Source organism: Nannospalax galili, unplaced genomic scaffold (assembly GCF_000622305.1).
Source record: "Nannospalax galili isolate Female #2095 unplaced genomic scaffold, S.galili_v1.0 scaffold32, whole genome shotgun sequence".
In the NCBI taxonomy this organism is placed as follows: Eukaryota; Metazoa; Chordata; class Mammalia; order Rodentia; family Spalacidae; genus Nannospalax; species Nannospalax galili.
Genome location: NW_008335297.1, coordinates 2,290,435 through 2,305,019, shown reverse-complemented (window position 1 = coordinate 2,305,019; position 14,585 = coordinate 2,290,435).

Sequence of the window (14,585 nt, the reverse complement as noted above, 5' to 3'; positions counted from 1 at the left end):
AATAGGTGATGGAATCGGGTAAGATTAATTCAAAAAATTACCCCACCACTTATTTCACTAGACAATTAGTTTTAATCTGCAATCTAACCAGAACAAATAAAAATCTCAGTTTTTTATAAAGATTAAATGAGCAGCCAGACATGGTGGCACATTAAAAAATAGGTGATGGAATCGGGTAAGATTAATTCAAAAAATTACCCCACCACTTATTTCACTAGACAATTAGTTTTAATCTGCAATCTAACCAGAGCAAATAAAAATCTCAGTTTTTTATAAAGATTAAATGAGCAGCCAGACGTGGTGGCACACTCTTTAATCCCAGTAATCAGGAGGCAGAGGCAGGCGGATCTCTATGAGTTCAAAGCCAGCCTGGCCTACATAGTGAGTTCCAGGACAGCTGGGGATACAAGGGAGACCCTGTCTCAAAAAGACCAAAAACAAACAAACAAAAAAAAAGAGCAAATAACACATTTTCAATTCAATGTTATACTGCTTACAATAAGAAGCACTGGATGAGTTTTAGTTATTATTATCCTTAGAATATTTACCTACATAAAAGTTACATCATAGAGCCTAGAGAGATGACTCAGCGGTTCAGAGCACTGGTTTCTCTTGCAGGACTCAGTTCCCAGGACCCACATGATGGCTAACACCCATCCGTAATTCGAGTTCCAGGGGATCTGACACCCTCTTCTGGTCCTGTTGCCATTGCACCACATAGATGCCCTTACATACATACATACATACAAAACACTCATACACACAAAATAAAAACAATTTTTTTAAGTTGTATCATAGGGGCTGGAGAAATGGCTCAGTGATTAAGAGCACTGGCTGCTCTTGCAGAGGACACAGCTTCAATTCCTAGCACCCATATGGTGGCTAACAACAATCCATCCATATCCAGTTCTAGGAGATCCAACACCTTCTTCTGACCTCCATGAGCATTGCCTGACATGGGTACAATTCATACACATAAAAAATAACTGAAATACTTTCTTTAAAAGTTGTATGATGAATTTAGCACCTTGGTCTGATTTTAGGAATGTTAGTACTAACTTTCCAGTATGGACTTTCTTTGATGATGATGTAATCCTCCTATGAATTTTCCTTAAAATACTGAGTCATAAAAGAGGATATTAAACTAACTTGTTTCCCAGTCTTTACTCTGCCATGGATTTTTCTTCTTTTGTAATTGATAAAGAAAGCTAAGTGAAGGACCACAGCTCCAGAATCACTTCTCACTGTAGAGAAATTGGTGGAGGTACATAGAATTGGGAATAAGTGCTTATTTGAGTGGCTAAATTAATCTAGCTGCGTATTTTCTTATTTGTGAGTTCATTACAATAAAACCAGGCATGGTGCTGTACATATTTAATCCCTGCACTCAGAAGGCAGAGGTAGGTAGAACTTAGTGAGACTGAGGCCAGCCTGGTCTACACAGTGACTTCCAGGCTAGCTGGGGCTATAGGAAAACGCTGTTTCAAAAAAAAAATCCAAAATATATTTATGAAAGAAAAAGGGAAAAGCCTTTACCTAAATCCAGAAAACATGAACACGAAGATCATGATGGTTAATATTAATTATCAACGAGCAGATCTAGAATCACCTAGGAGACAAACCTCTGGATGTGTCTGTGAAGGAATGTCTAGGTTGAGTTACATGAGATAGAAAGACCTACCCTATGTGTAAACAGCACTATTCTATGGGCTAGGGTCCCAGCCTGGACAGGATGAAAGCAAAAAGCGAGCCAAGCACCAGCATTCATCTCTCCCTGCTTCCTGGTTGAGGCTGTAGTGTGACGAGTTGCCTCATGTCCCTGCTCCCATGTCTTCCCACATCATGGTGGACTCAACTCTTAAACTGTGATCCAGAATCAACCTTTCCTTCCTTGGGTTGCTTTTATCAGGTATTTGGTCATAGCAACAAAAAAGTAGCAATAGAAGGATTGAATCAGAATAAACAATTCTGAATCAGCAGAAAGCTTAATTTAAAATGATCAAGAGAAGTATGGCCTGGGATTATAAACTATTCAGAAGGCTGAAGCAAAAGGATTGTAAGCTCAAGGCCTGCCTGGGCTACAGAGTTGTAAGCTAGCTTGGGCTACAAACAGAATTTGAGGTCAGCCTATACAACACAGTAAAACATTTTCTCAAAATAAAAATGTAAAAACTAAAAAGGACCGGGTATATAGCTTATATAGCTCAGGAGCAGAGCATCTGCATTTGCCAAGCATGTGCATGGTCTTAAATTCAATTCATAATATTGTGAAAACTAAAGAGAGCAAGAGACAGGGTTTTATTTATTTATTTATTTATTTATTTATTTATTTATTTATTTATTTATTTATTTATTTATTTATTTATTTATTTTTTGTCTTTTTGAGACAGGGTCTCCTTATAGTCCCAGCTGTCCTGGAATTCACTATGTAGACCAGGCTGGCCTCGAACTCACAAAGATCCGCCTGCCTCTGCCTCCCAAGTGCTGGGATTAAAGGTGTGTGCCACCACGCCTGGCTTATTTATTATTTTTATTTTATGTGTATGAGTGTATTGTCTGGATGTATGTAAATCAAAGCCAAGTTTTTGGTGATATGTTACAGGAATGTGTGATGGTTAGTTTTAATCGTCAACTTGACACAGACTAGAATCACTAGAGAGTCTCAAGGAGGGGGTAGCCTAGATCAAGTTGACCTATGAGTGTGTCTGTGGGAGATTGTCTTGATAACCATAATTGATGTTGGAAGACCCAGCCCCCAAGTGGACAGCACTGTTGTATGGCTGGGCCCCAAACTGTATAAGAGTGAAAAAAATCGAGCTGATACATGCATCTGTTTTCTCTGCTCTTAACTGTGAATGCAATGTGACCAGCTGCTTCAGTTCCTGCTCCCTTGATGTCCCTACAGTGAGGGGCTAGAATTGTGATCCAACAAAGAAACCCTTTCTTCCTTGAGTTGTTTTTGTCTGGATAGTCCACCCTAGCAGGGAAAAGAAACCCAGACAGATGACCTTCTTGAGGAGGTAGTGTGACCAGAAAAGGTTGAAGAAAACACATCTTTACTTCTTATAGTAAGGCTGCCTGATAGAATGATGTTTCACTATTCTCTTTCTGTGGATTTTGTCCTCCATGCTCCTTAGGTGCAGGGAATCTCTGGGTCCTTTTTATTTAGAGGAAAAAAAAACATTAATGTCTAAGCCCCGTTGATGTTTCACTATTCTCTTTCTGTGGATTTTGTCCTCCATGCTCCTTAGGTACAGGGAATCTCTGGGTCCTTTTTATTTAGAGGAAAAAAACATTAATGTCTAAGCCCCGCGGTGGCCCTCAGCCTTGGGAAGTGGGGCTTTACAATTAAATCTACCTAAGTTAGCTCTCCTTCTGGGTTCAGTTCTTTCTCTCTCTCTCCCCCCCCTCTCCCTCTCTCCCTCTCTCCCTCTCTTTCTCAACAACCCAACACTCCTAGTTCTCAGAGTCTTCATTTGTTCCTTAAAAAAACAGGAGAAAATATAAACAGTTCTCAAGACGGTGCAGTGATCTAGACAAAGTGAGTTGTACAGTTCTCTAAGACTAACTGTACTAAGCCAGTACCTCTTTGTAGATTCAGGTCCCCCTAAATTTACCCTGATTGGGTCCACTGCATTTACCAAGTTCTTCAACTAAACCTAAACCACATACATGAAATGGGAACAGTTAATTAGATGAATTCTAACCCAGGTGTTTTATCATCTCATTTTACAAGTCACGATGCCCAGGGATGGAGAGGTTAAATGACAGAGACACAGGACTTAGAGGCACCATGGTTAACTACTGAACATAATCAGATCCTAGAGTTTATGTCCTATTGTCATCCCACTTGTCATATAAGTGACTAATATTTCTGTCTTGGGAGTATATCACTTAGCATTCAACTTCTTCCTTGGTGCCTGAAACAATGCCTGGCACATAGGTGATGTTCAGTAAATAGTGAATGAGTGAATGAACACAGTATGTGCCCAACAAACCACTCTTCTTTCCTCTCCCCTGCTGACCAGAAGGTGCTAGTGAAATGTGAATACAAATTTCTTACCATCTCCTTAAATCAGAATTTTTATGAAAAATTTGTTCAAATTACATATACCCAGTCCATGAAGATGAATTAAGATAATTAGATAAAAAATACATCTCCATATGTCAGTGCAGGAGATTTGTCTGGAAAGTTATTTGACTGGAATTTCATCTGAACTCAGTGCTCCTTTGAAACCACTAAGGAGGGCTCAGCCTGGTGATTAACAGGACATTTGAGTGCTGAGATTAAATGATGATTAGAAGGCACCCCTGGAAAAGCTGCCTCGTAACAAGATTAATTTGGGGGTGGTGAAGAGAGGCTGGTTATGAACGTGTTCAGAGGAGACTCCAGGCACTGTTTCCCTGATGAGAGCAGAATCTTGGGTTATTTATAGCCAGTTCTCAGAAAGAGCAGGGCACAGGGCATCAGAGGAAAGAACCATGCAAGGTGCACTAATGGAACTTTGACGATAATTTACTGCTCAAGTTCAAGGACTTTGCAATAAGAAAAAGCCTTTCAAACTCCCAGAAACCTCTGCTCAGGGAGGAGGCTAACCGGGCTATGCAGGTCTATCATCCCAGACTCACTATCAGCTCACACCTGTGTGTGTTACAGCAACAGTCTCCTCACTTTCTTTCCCTTAGAGTCAATTGGCAACTGTGTCCTAGCTCTTTCCCCTTCAGTTACAACCAAAGGGACCCCATTAAGACTGATTCAGGGGTCTGGGGAGATAGCTCAGCTGGTAATGTTTGCTGCATGTAGCGGTTTGAATAAAAATGCTCTCCATAGGCTCCAAGTATTTGGACACTTGATCCCCAGTTAGTGGCACTGTTTGGGGAGTTTCATGGAACCTTTAGGAGATGTGGCCATGCTGAAGGAAGCACCCTGGGGGCGTGCTTTGAGAGGTCTTAAGCCTTGCTAGATTTTTAAATTTCTCTCTTCTTCCTGTGCCTGCTTGAAGATGTGATTGATCAGCTTTCTGCTCAGTCACCTCTGCCATCATGCCTCCCTCACCATTATGAACTCTCACCCTCTGGAACATAAGCCAAATAGACTCTTCCTTCTATAAATTGCCTTGGTCATGGTGTTTTATCACAGCTACAAAAAAGAAACTAATACATTGCATAGGCCTAATTCAGTCCATGAACCCACATAAAAAAGTCATGTGTGGTGGAACACACTTGTAATCCCGGCACTGGGGAGGTAGAGATAGACAGCTCTCTGAGGCTTCCTGGTTGCTCAGCTTAGCTGAATCAGTGATCCCCGGGTCCCAGTGAAAGACCCTAGCCAAAATAACAAAAACAAAAAACCCTACAAAGGACACCAAGGTGAATGGTGCCTGAGGAACAATATCAAAGGTTAATTTCTGGCCTCCAATGCATATGCATACCCATGCACATACACCTACATATGCACCTGTGTGCATATACAGACATACACACACACACACACACACACACACACACACACACAGAACTGACTCAGACCATATTCTTTCTCTGTCAAAACCCTCTACCAGGTATCATTTCACTCCAGTGTAAGCAAGGCTTTGCCAGAACCCTCAAAGCCCTTCATGGCATGGCCCCCTCTAGCCCCTCAGTCTAATCTCTTCCCACTGTGCCCCTGCTCATCCTGTGAGCATGCCAGCTCCGGAAGCTCCTCAAATGTAAACACTGCAGTCCTCCCGCAGATCTCCTTGTTAACCTTTCCTCTACCTAAAGTTTTCTCCCCCATTCTTTAAGAGTCCTTTGCTGGCTTTCCTGCTTGGCTTCTCTGTAATTCTTGCCAAGCTCTGACTTAGTGTATGGTCACTTCCTATTGTTCTCAGTAAAGTTAACACATAATGTGGGCAAATCCTGAACCTCTGCTTTTAGGGAAATATAGGGCTAGGTTCTCTCTTTCATCTGGCAACCAACCAACTCCAACCTTGTTTTTTGTGTGTTTCTGCTTAAAGATCTTGTAATATACAGTGCTTCACAAGCATTGGACTGTGATCAATAGCACTAGAACTCACAATTGAACAGAGTTTTTCTTTAACACATAAATCCTCTTGAGGGTAAATGATGGCTCTCTTATGCCTAGAAACACTAGGCACTGTTCAGCACTGTGACTGGATATAATTTTAAAAAGAAAGAAAAATCACCAACAAAAAGCATAAATATGAAAAGCATGGAGCTACATAAATCATAAAAAAGGAGCCAGTTTGGATTCAGAAAGCTGAAACAAGATGGCAAGGTCACTGCCTTGCTCAACCCAAGTCAGAACCTGTGCATTAAATGAACCAAAACTTCCCCAGGTCTGCATGTGTCTATAAAACACTGTAACAGCACCATGAGTATTGATCTGGGGGATACAAATAACTCAGCAAATGATTTTCTTAATGTAGAATCCAACAACAAGAATGGTCTGTATATCTTATTAGGATATTATTGATTATCTGCCTTTCCCGAAAAGTAAGTTCCAAAAGAGCCAGTGTTTTTTCCTGTTATGTCTATAACATATAGGACATAGTAGGTGCTTAGCAAATATTGGTAGCATAAGTGAGCCTGAAGCTGTGTAGTCGGAACAGACGTGGCATTAGTTATTTGTATGCTGACTTAGTTATTTGTGTGCTCACTACAGATGAGAAGAAGGAGCCCAGAGAGGGATATTGATTATCCAAGAACACACAGCAAATCTTGGGTCAGAGGAAACATGAACTTCTAAAGCCAGAACTCAGGGTTGCTTCCATTTCACTTTACTGCCAGAACCCTGCAGATGCAATCTCTGCTATTATTGGGCTGTCTTGGAGCATCTGGCTCAGTGCTTAGAACAAAGTGAATGTTCAATAAATGCTGACAGGCTAGATTACAGAAAAGGTAGGAGGTATTCCCAGAAGATCAAAAGGCAGCCTGTGCCTTCAGCTAAAGTCAATCACACCAATGGGAATGACGGACTTGGCTTTAAACAGTCGTTCTCACTGGAAAAAGTTCATGGGGGAAAAAAGAAGGGCTCTGTGTTTCAGCCAAGATGTTACATGCTCCAAGAAATGAAAAAGTAAACTCTGATTGACTCTAAAATGAACAAGAAAGAATTTAACAGCTTGTGTAACAAAAAAGTTTATTAGTCCAATTGGAGGTAGATTTCTGATGTGCATTCCTCATGTAAGCAACAGCGGCTATTAGCCTTTTCTTTCAAACTCTGTAAAACTGGAAAGTTGGCTTATGACAGGGAATCCTAATCTTTTAATCACGCTGTAAGACTTTTGTTTGAGGGAAAGCCCCGATGCATTCCTGAGCCTGATGATCTGGAGGAGTGGAGTGCTTCTCCCTTGGCGCCCATTCTTTTAAACTAGCCAACCAGGAAAAACTGTGAGTTCAGACCCCAGCCAGTAGGGAAAGGTCACATTTCTCTTGCCTTAGGAATAAAAGCCTGCCCATCCCCCAGGCTTCCAGGTCCTGAGTGTGCTTGCTGGATCTGACTGACCACGCAGGTCACCCTTTTGCAAAGGTAAAATCTGCCTTGTTGAGTTATTTCCACTTTGCATGTTCTTCGTGTGGTATTGACGGGGTCCCTGGACCTCGGATTTTATTTCTAACACTCAAAACTGAAAATATCACTGGGTTTGTAGTTTTGCAGCTGTTTCTTGGCAGTTGTAGTAACTGTACCTGCAGGTTGATTTCCCTCAGAGTAGGGAACTGAACTGTTGGCAGTGGTAGAGAAAGAGAGTATCTGCTCAAGACAGCATCCAGAAGAAAAGAGCCCTGTGCTTCAGGAATCATGCCAAAGGCCTGAGAATCATTGTGATTACATATGTGCATGTTGCACAGCCGTTCTTGGACCCTTCAGCATGGTCAAGAGGCTACACACTGATGACTGGCTGGCTGGGTCACATGTTCTAACCATAGCACCAGATACTGGTGTTAATAGCTAAAAATTTTGTTAAAACTCAAGCTGGGAGAAAGAGGGAAAAGGGAATGGATTCTAGAGTTTTCCATGGTACTACACACACAGAAGAGGACAAACACCTCCCAGGGACTCCACGGTAAGAACAGAGTTTGAGAAACTGCTGTCTAAAGCAAAGTCATTTCTCCACAGATATTTTGCTCCAAGTCTCGTGGTAGTAAAAACACTCCTGATTCAGTCCCACATGAAAACTCAGCAGTAACTCACAACAACTGAATCATATGACGCACACAGAAAAGGGAGAGAAAGCTGAAGGAACAGCAGCACTTCTCGGTTGAGCATGAAAGCATTGTTTCCATGCTATTTATTTCTCCTCACTACATCTTTTTGAACACCACAGGTGCATGCGCATGTGCATACATACACACACACCCACACATGCAACTATGCATAGACAACAAATATCTGCAATATTAAGTGAGCTACCAGCTCCAGAATATTAAAAGCATTTGACCCCTGCGAGTGAATATCTTTGTGTGTACACAGGAGTGTTTAGTGTGAGCATGTGCACATGTGTCCAGATAGGTCTGCACATGTGTCCTTGTGCATGTGGAAGCCAGAAGACACTAGGATACTGCTATTCAGTGCCACCCACCTTATTTATTGAGACAGTGCCTCTCATTGACCTGGCATCTGCCACATAGGCTAAGCTGACTGGTCAGAGCACCCCAGGTATCCTCTTGTCTCTGCTTCCCCAGCACTGAGATTGCAAGTGTGCCCCACCACACCCTGATTTTTTTTACTTGGGTTCTTTGGGATCAAACTCAGACCTTCATGCTTGCAAAGCAAGCGCTGTACTGGTTGAGCTATCACCCCTGCCCACAGTGAATGTCTTTAAGAGAACCAGCAGCTCTCTCCACCATTGGCTACCATGCATTCCTTATATAGTGTGTGGGTCTTGAGCTAAAAAAACGGACCTCATATCCACAACAATACAAGAGAGATGACTTGGTTCTCACACTGTGGTCAGACAGTTACTCCACTGTTAAGCACTCTAGGGGGGAAAGCACAGTATTCAGGAGCCTCTCCTTGCTCCACTGACAGCTCTGCTGGAAAGGATTTGAAATAAAATCACACCAGACACATTTGCCTGGGATTTGTGCTGAAGTGTACCAAGTCTTCAAGAGTCTGTTTAAACGCAGATTCCAGCAACCCAGCAATACAGCACCGATGAGATATGAGGAGCTTGGGGTTGTAGGAAGGGGTCCCAAAGGAAGCAATGACCCCAGGAATCCATTGTGTAATGAGGCTCAAAGCCATGACCAAGGGCCAGGTGTGACATAATGCAATTTTTCCAGCACAAGTCCTGGAATAGAGTAAATGGTAAATAAATGTTAATTTATATAGAAATGTGACAGCAGCAAACAAGTGCCAGATATGCTTATTTATTGGTTGCAACTCAGATGAGCTCAAGAAAAAAATATGCAAAAGACAGATGCACTGGCTGCTGGCTGCTGGCTCTGGCAAGTTAAAGATAGAGACAGTTTTATGCAGGAGTGGATCCAGCAGCAGTATCAAAGTCACTAGTGTTCTGTCTCTCCTTCTCTTTGCTTTTCGGTAGAGGTGTATTGTATGAACTTATCCTCTGCCTGGCAAGCTACACTGGCAAGCTCTGGACAGATGCCTTCTTCTCAAGCTTGAATCCACCTGCTTACTCTGATCACCACAAAGGAACTTGACTGTGGATGCTCTGCAGGAGGAGAGGGACAGAGAGAGTCAGTCATGCCTTCCATCCAACCAGCTGGCCTGAGTGGTACATGGGAAGGGACTAAGGATTGGGACTGGGGAAGCCAGAGAGAGGGGTAGGTAGCCTTTGCCATCTTGGATAGCCGCCCAGGGTCACAGGGTCCCTGCTACCATGTAGAGGAGAACCCGTTCTGCCCATACTCTCATAAGTAACCCCTCACCTGTTGATCTTCATGGAAGCCCAATAAACCCTTTAGTTCCCTAAACTGTAGTTTGGAGAAATTATGCCTTCCTTTGTAGTATTGTGGGAGGAGGGGCCAGATGGTGTTTGGGCCTCCCAGAAGGAATTTTAGCAATAAGGTGGTTTTATCTTCACCCCCACGGCCTTTCTCAGGTGAAGAGAAGGAGTGTTGTTCCTGGTCACTATCATCCTTTGAACTTTGTGTCATGACAAGAAATGCCTACACACACACACACACACACACACACACACACACACACACACAGAGAATCTAGAATTGGAAGCTGTGGCCTGAATTCCCTCTGGGTCTCCTGTGCTATCAGACAAACCATATATTTTATGTGAGTTTATTAACTTACAAAGGAATGAGTACCCAGTGCCTAGCCCCATGCCTTAACTCAGAGTCCGCCTTATCAGACCATGCCATGCCCATAGTCACCATTAGCATTCACTCACGCCTCCAGGGCCAGTGATCGCCCCAGGTCCACAAGAGTTAGTCCATTCTGTCCTTCAGCTGCTGAGCGGCTGGCTACATGTCCTCCACACAATGCACACTACCCAGGTCTCATGTCTTCTGTCCCAAGATGGCTCCCCTTCATAGTCCATGCTCTGTGTCAGGCCCCACCCTTTGGAGGAACCAGCCAATTGGGAGACACTCCACCCCTTTCCTCCACTCTTACAATCTTTCCATCCATCTTCCGCTAAAGTCCACAGATGTAGGGCAAAGTCTCTTGTTTCATGGTGAGATAGTGACTTCTTGGGCCTCCCCATTATTCTTCTTCAAGCTGTGGCCATTGGTCTATCTCAGTGGTGTTTCTTCTACTAGAAAGACAAATATAAGGAAGTAGACACATTTAAACAAACATGAATGTAAATACAAATGCCTAGATGTCCCAGTAGGTGTACTATACTCATTAAACAATATACTCATGATGGCTTCTCCACTAGGGCCTGTAGCCTGTCTACAGCACCAGATGTGTGTTTCACCCCTAGGAGCGGGCCTTTTCCAATTAGAAATTTGTCAGTTATATGTGTGTTGGTTGAGACATTATTGCACTTGCAGGTATTGCTTGGCATGTCTATAGTGTGCAGCACACAGGGTCCAAGGGTTGAGTAGAATTATAGGGGATCCTTTCTTACCCAACCATCTGCATCGATATGAATGTCGTCCATCCAGTGGCACAGAGTTTTTTTGGGCTTAGTCTCAGTTCCATCTCTTCTTCCTCTCCCACGCTCACAACATGTAGTGTCCTCAGCAACATGGCCTTACTGACCTTTCTAGTGTACAACTGACATTAATGGCAATAACCTTGGTGAATTGGAAGACCTCAAGGATCTCTCTCTGACCAATAGCTCATAGGGTGGTAACCCACCCCTGGTAGATTTTCTTAACAGTGGTATAGTTAACAGTGGTATAGTTTGGGAGTCTCTATCCTCATCTTACCTAACCTACATAGAACTCCCAAGACTCTTACAGCTATAGCTGGTCTTTGCTTCTTCAGGTATCTTTCAAATGGGTTTCACATCTGTAAAACATTCAAAGGAACATTAACATTATAGACAAGGTCTCACACAGCATGGAAAGGTTTTGTCCATTCGTATTAACTGTTTTCTCCATAGATCCTTGTTAGGTACCATAGCATGGGTACGAGGCATTGATTTGGTTAATACACTTGCAGGTATTGGCTCCAGTTGCCTGACCCTGCACTGGGCTAAGGAGGCAGAGGGCTTCTCCTGTTCCCGTTGCACTTGTTGGTTCCCTGAGTCAGGCAGGCTCTGGGTCTGCCTCCTGACTGTAGCCACATCTGTCATCTTCCCATTGACCACACCAGGTTGCTGGGGGAGAACTTGGTGGGAAAACCTGCTTCCACCCCTAGAATAGCCTTTATTAGAAGAGAAATGCATCTTATTTAATCCTTGGGGATTCTTAACCACCCCTTGTACACTTGTTATCCTTCGAATGTCCTTTGCACACTGTTCTTCTGGTTTTAAAACCTTCCAGAAACACCTTAGTAACGAGTTTGGTTTTCTATCAGTTTTTTCTCTGGGGATTTGGGCTTGCCATAAATCTTGCCACATTTTGTCTTCGAGTAACCCAAGTAGACCATTTCCTCTGTCTGGTCTTTTTTATATCTCTTATAGGGTGTTCTGTTATTTTACAGACATGTTTTACATGCTGGTCAGAATCATTTAGATTTGCCAAAGCCTCTCTCACTTTATAAAGATCCTGTCCCATCAAAGGGCTTAGTAAAGCCATTAAAGTCCCATACCATTCTCGAGGTCCCAGTTGAATTAAGCTTTCTTTTATATCTCTGGTGAATGCAGTCTCATCTGGCCCAGTGAACTGGACATCATATATTGCTTTTCTCATACCTAGTTTTCTCAGTAATGCTTGCCCCTCCTTTATAGTCCTCCAGCCCCTGCTAATCATGTTAGTTTCCCTTGGTGACAACCGTGTATCTTTAATGCCTTCAACCAGCCACCCCATTAAGGAGTACTCCCCTCTGCATTAGCCTAGGTTGAACAGTCTATATCACAAGGGTGGATGGGTGGTTATATAACTCAGCTGTGAAGCTTCTGAAGGACTTAGGCTGATATCATTTGCTCCCATGCCCTATACTCTCACAAGCCACGTGGCCAGGGGATCTTGGCTTGCTTGCTTATATGTTTTTCCTAGTTTTAACAGTTCTAGCATGGAATATTTCCTAGCTACAGCACAGTTAGTTTTTTTGTTTTTTTTGTTTTGTTTTGTTTTGTTTTTGTTTTTTTCCTTTTTACTATTATCTGTCTTTTCCTCTGAGTCTTTGGACTTTACACCAGTCAAAGTGTCCCACCTATTTTTCTCTCTCCAGCTCTGCAGCTGGGTCTGCCCATGCAGCCTTTTCAGCTTTCCCTGCCTGGGACACACCTTTTAACATGCAAAGTGGCCATGCTCTCTCTCTCTCTGGGCACTCTGTTTGGATCCAGACCAAGTAAAAGATTTTCTAGCCTTTGGGTAACTTTTAACAAATCTTCACATACCCGCAACATAACCCCACATTTACAACATAGCTGTGGCCCACTCTTCTGTGTGGCTGGCCTCTTTTTAGTTACTTATTTTGTGATCCATTGTATAACCCATATGACTATCCCTAACCCCCTTAAGCATATCGGTTTTGATTGGCTTCTCTCCTGGATTTGGGACTCAGAGCCCAGCTGACCCACCACAGGGGCAGTGAGAACAGCACTGCTTTCTGAGGCCCACATCCCCAAGGCTGTAGTTCCTTTATCCAGCCAGACTACACCAGTTTTGTGGCCCCAATTCCCTCTGGGTCTCCTGCACAATCAGACAAACCATATATTATATTTTATGTGAGTTTATTAACTTACAAAGGAATGGGTACCCAGTGCCTAGCCCCATGTTGTAATTCAGAGCCCGCCTTATCAGACTGTGCCACACCCATAGTCACCGATAGCATTCACTCACACCTCCAGGGCCAGTGATTGTATTAGGTCCACAAGAGTCAATCAATTCTGTCTTTCAGCTGCTGAGCAGCTGGCTGCACATCCCCCACACCACACACGCTACCCACAGTTCGTGGCTTCTGTCCCAAGATGGCTCCCAGCAGCCCCTTCATCGGCCCCACCCATTGGAAGAACTAGCCAATCGGGAGACAGAAGGGGAGTTCTCTAACTGGCCTGGCTTGGGTGGTTTCCAATTTCTGGTACCTTCAGTATGAGTCAGAGGAATTGGTTCATGACTGACAAGCCTTAGGATGCCCAATAGCAAATGCAAATACTGTGTAAGTATGAACTCAGGACACATTCATTCTTTACCTGAAATTCAAACTCGGCTCCCTTGCATTTCATACTGTACCTTATAAAGGAGGCAGGGTGACAATTCTGAGACTGGAAATTCATCAAGCTGACCTTGAAGAAGAGAAAGGATAAATTCATTCAACTGCTGTATGAACAAAAACAAATCTTACTTTTGGCTCAGTTTCTCAACACACTTATAAATCCAGAAGAACTCAAAGCTTGATGGAAACACTAAAGAGGGGGAAAAAGTCTCTATAAACCAATGCTTTCTAAAACATTTCCCAGCTATCTGGGGGGATGGCTCAGTCAGTAAAGTGCTTGCCATGCACATGTTAGACCTGAATTTTAATACCCAGCACCCATGTAAAAAGCCAGGTGCCACAGTGTATGTCGGTTATCCCAAGTACTCAGAGGGCAAAAGTGGGTGGTTCCGTGAACCTCACTGGGTCAGTCTAGCCAATTCAATGAGCTCCAGTTTTAGTGAGAGGCTCTAATTCAAAACCTAAGGGGGAGCACAACTGAGTAAGACACCTAATATTGACCCTGACCTCCACAAACATGTACACAAACATGCACATACACGTGCACACACACAACCATGTGTAGACACATATGCTCTACACATAAAAATAAATAAATAAATAATAAATAAATAAAGTGTGCCAGAGAACACTGGTTTGGGTGGAGTGTTAATAGTTTTCAATATATTAAAGAAGTTCTGTGGCCAAATGGGTTTAGAAAGGACTTGGAAAACAGTCCATTGGGTTTCTCTGTTGCAGGGCTTACATCCCATCACCATGTCCATTTCCATAACTGATTGTCCAGGAGAGAGGAGAACAGGGAGTATATGATTTCTCGCAATGCCTTACATTG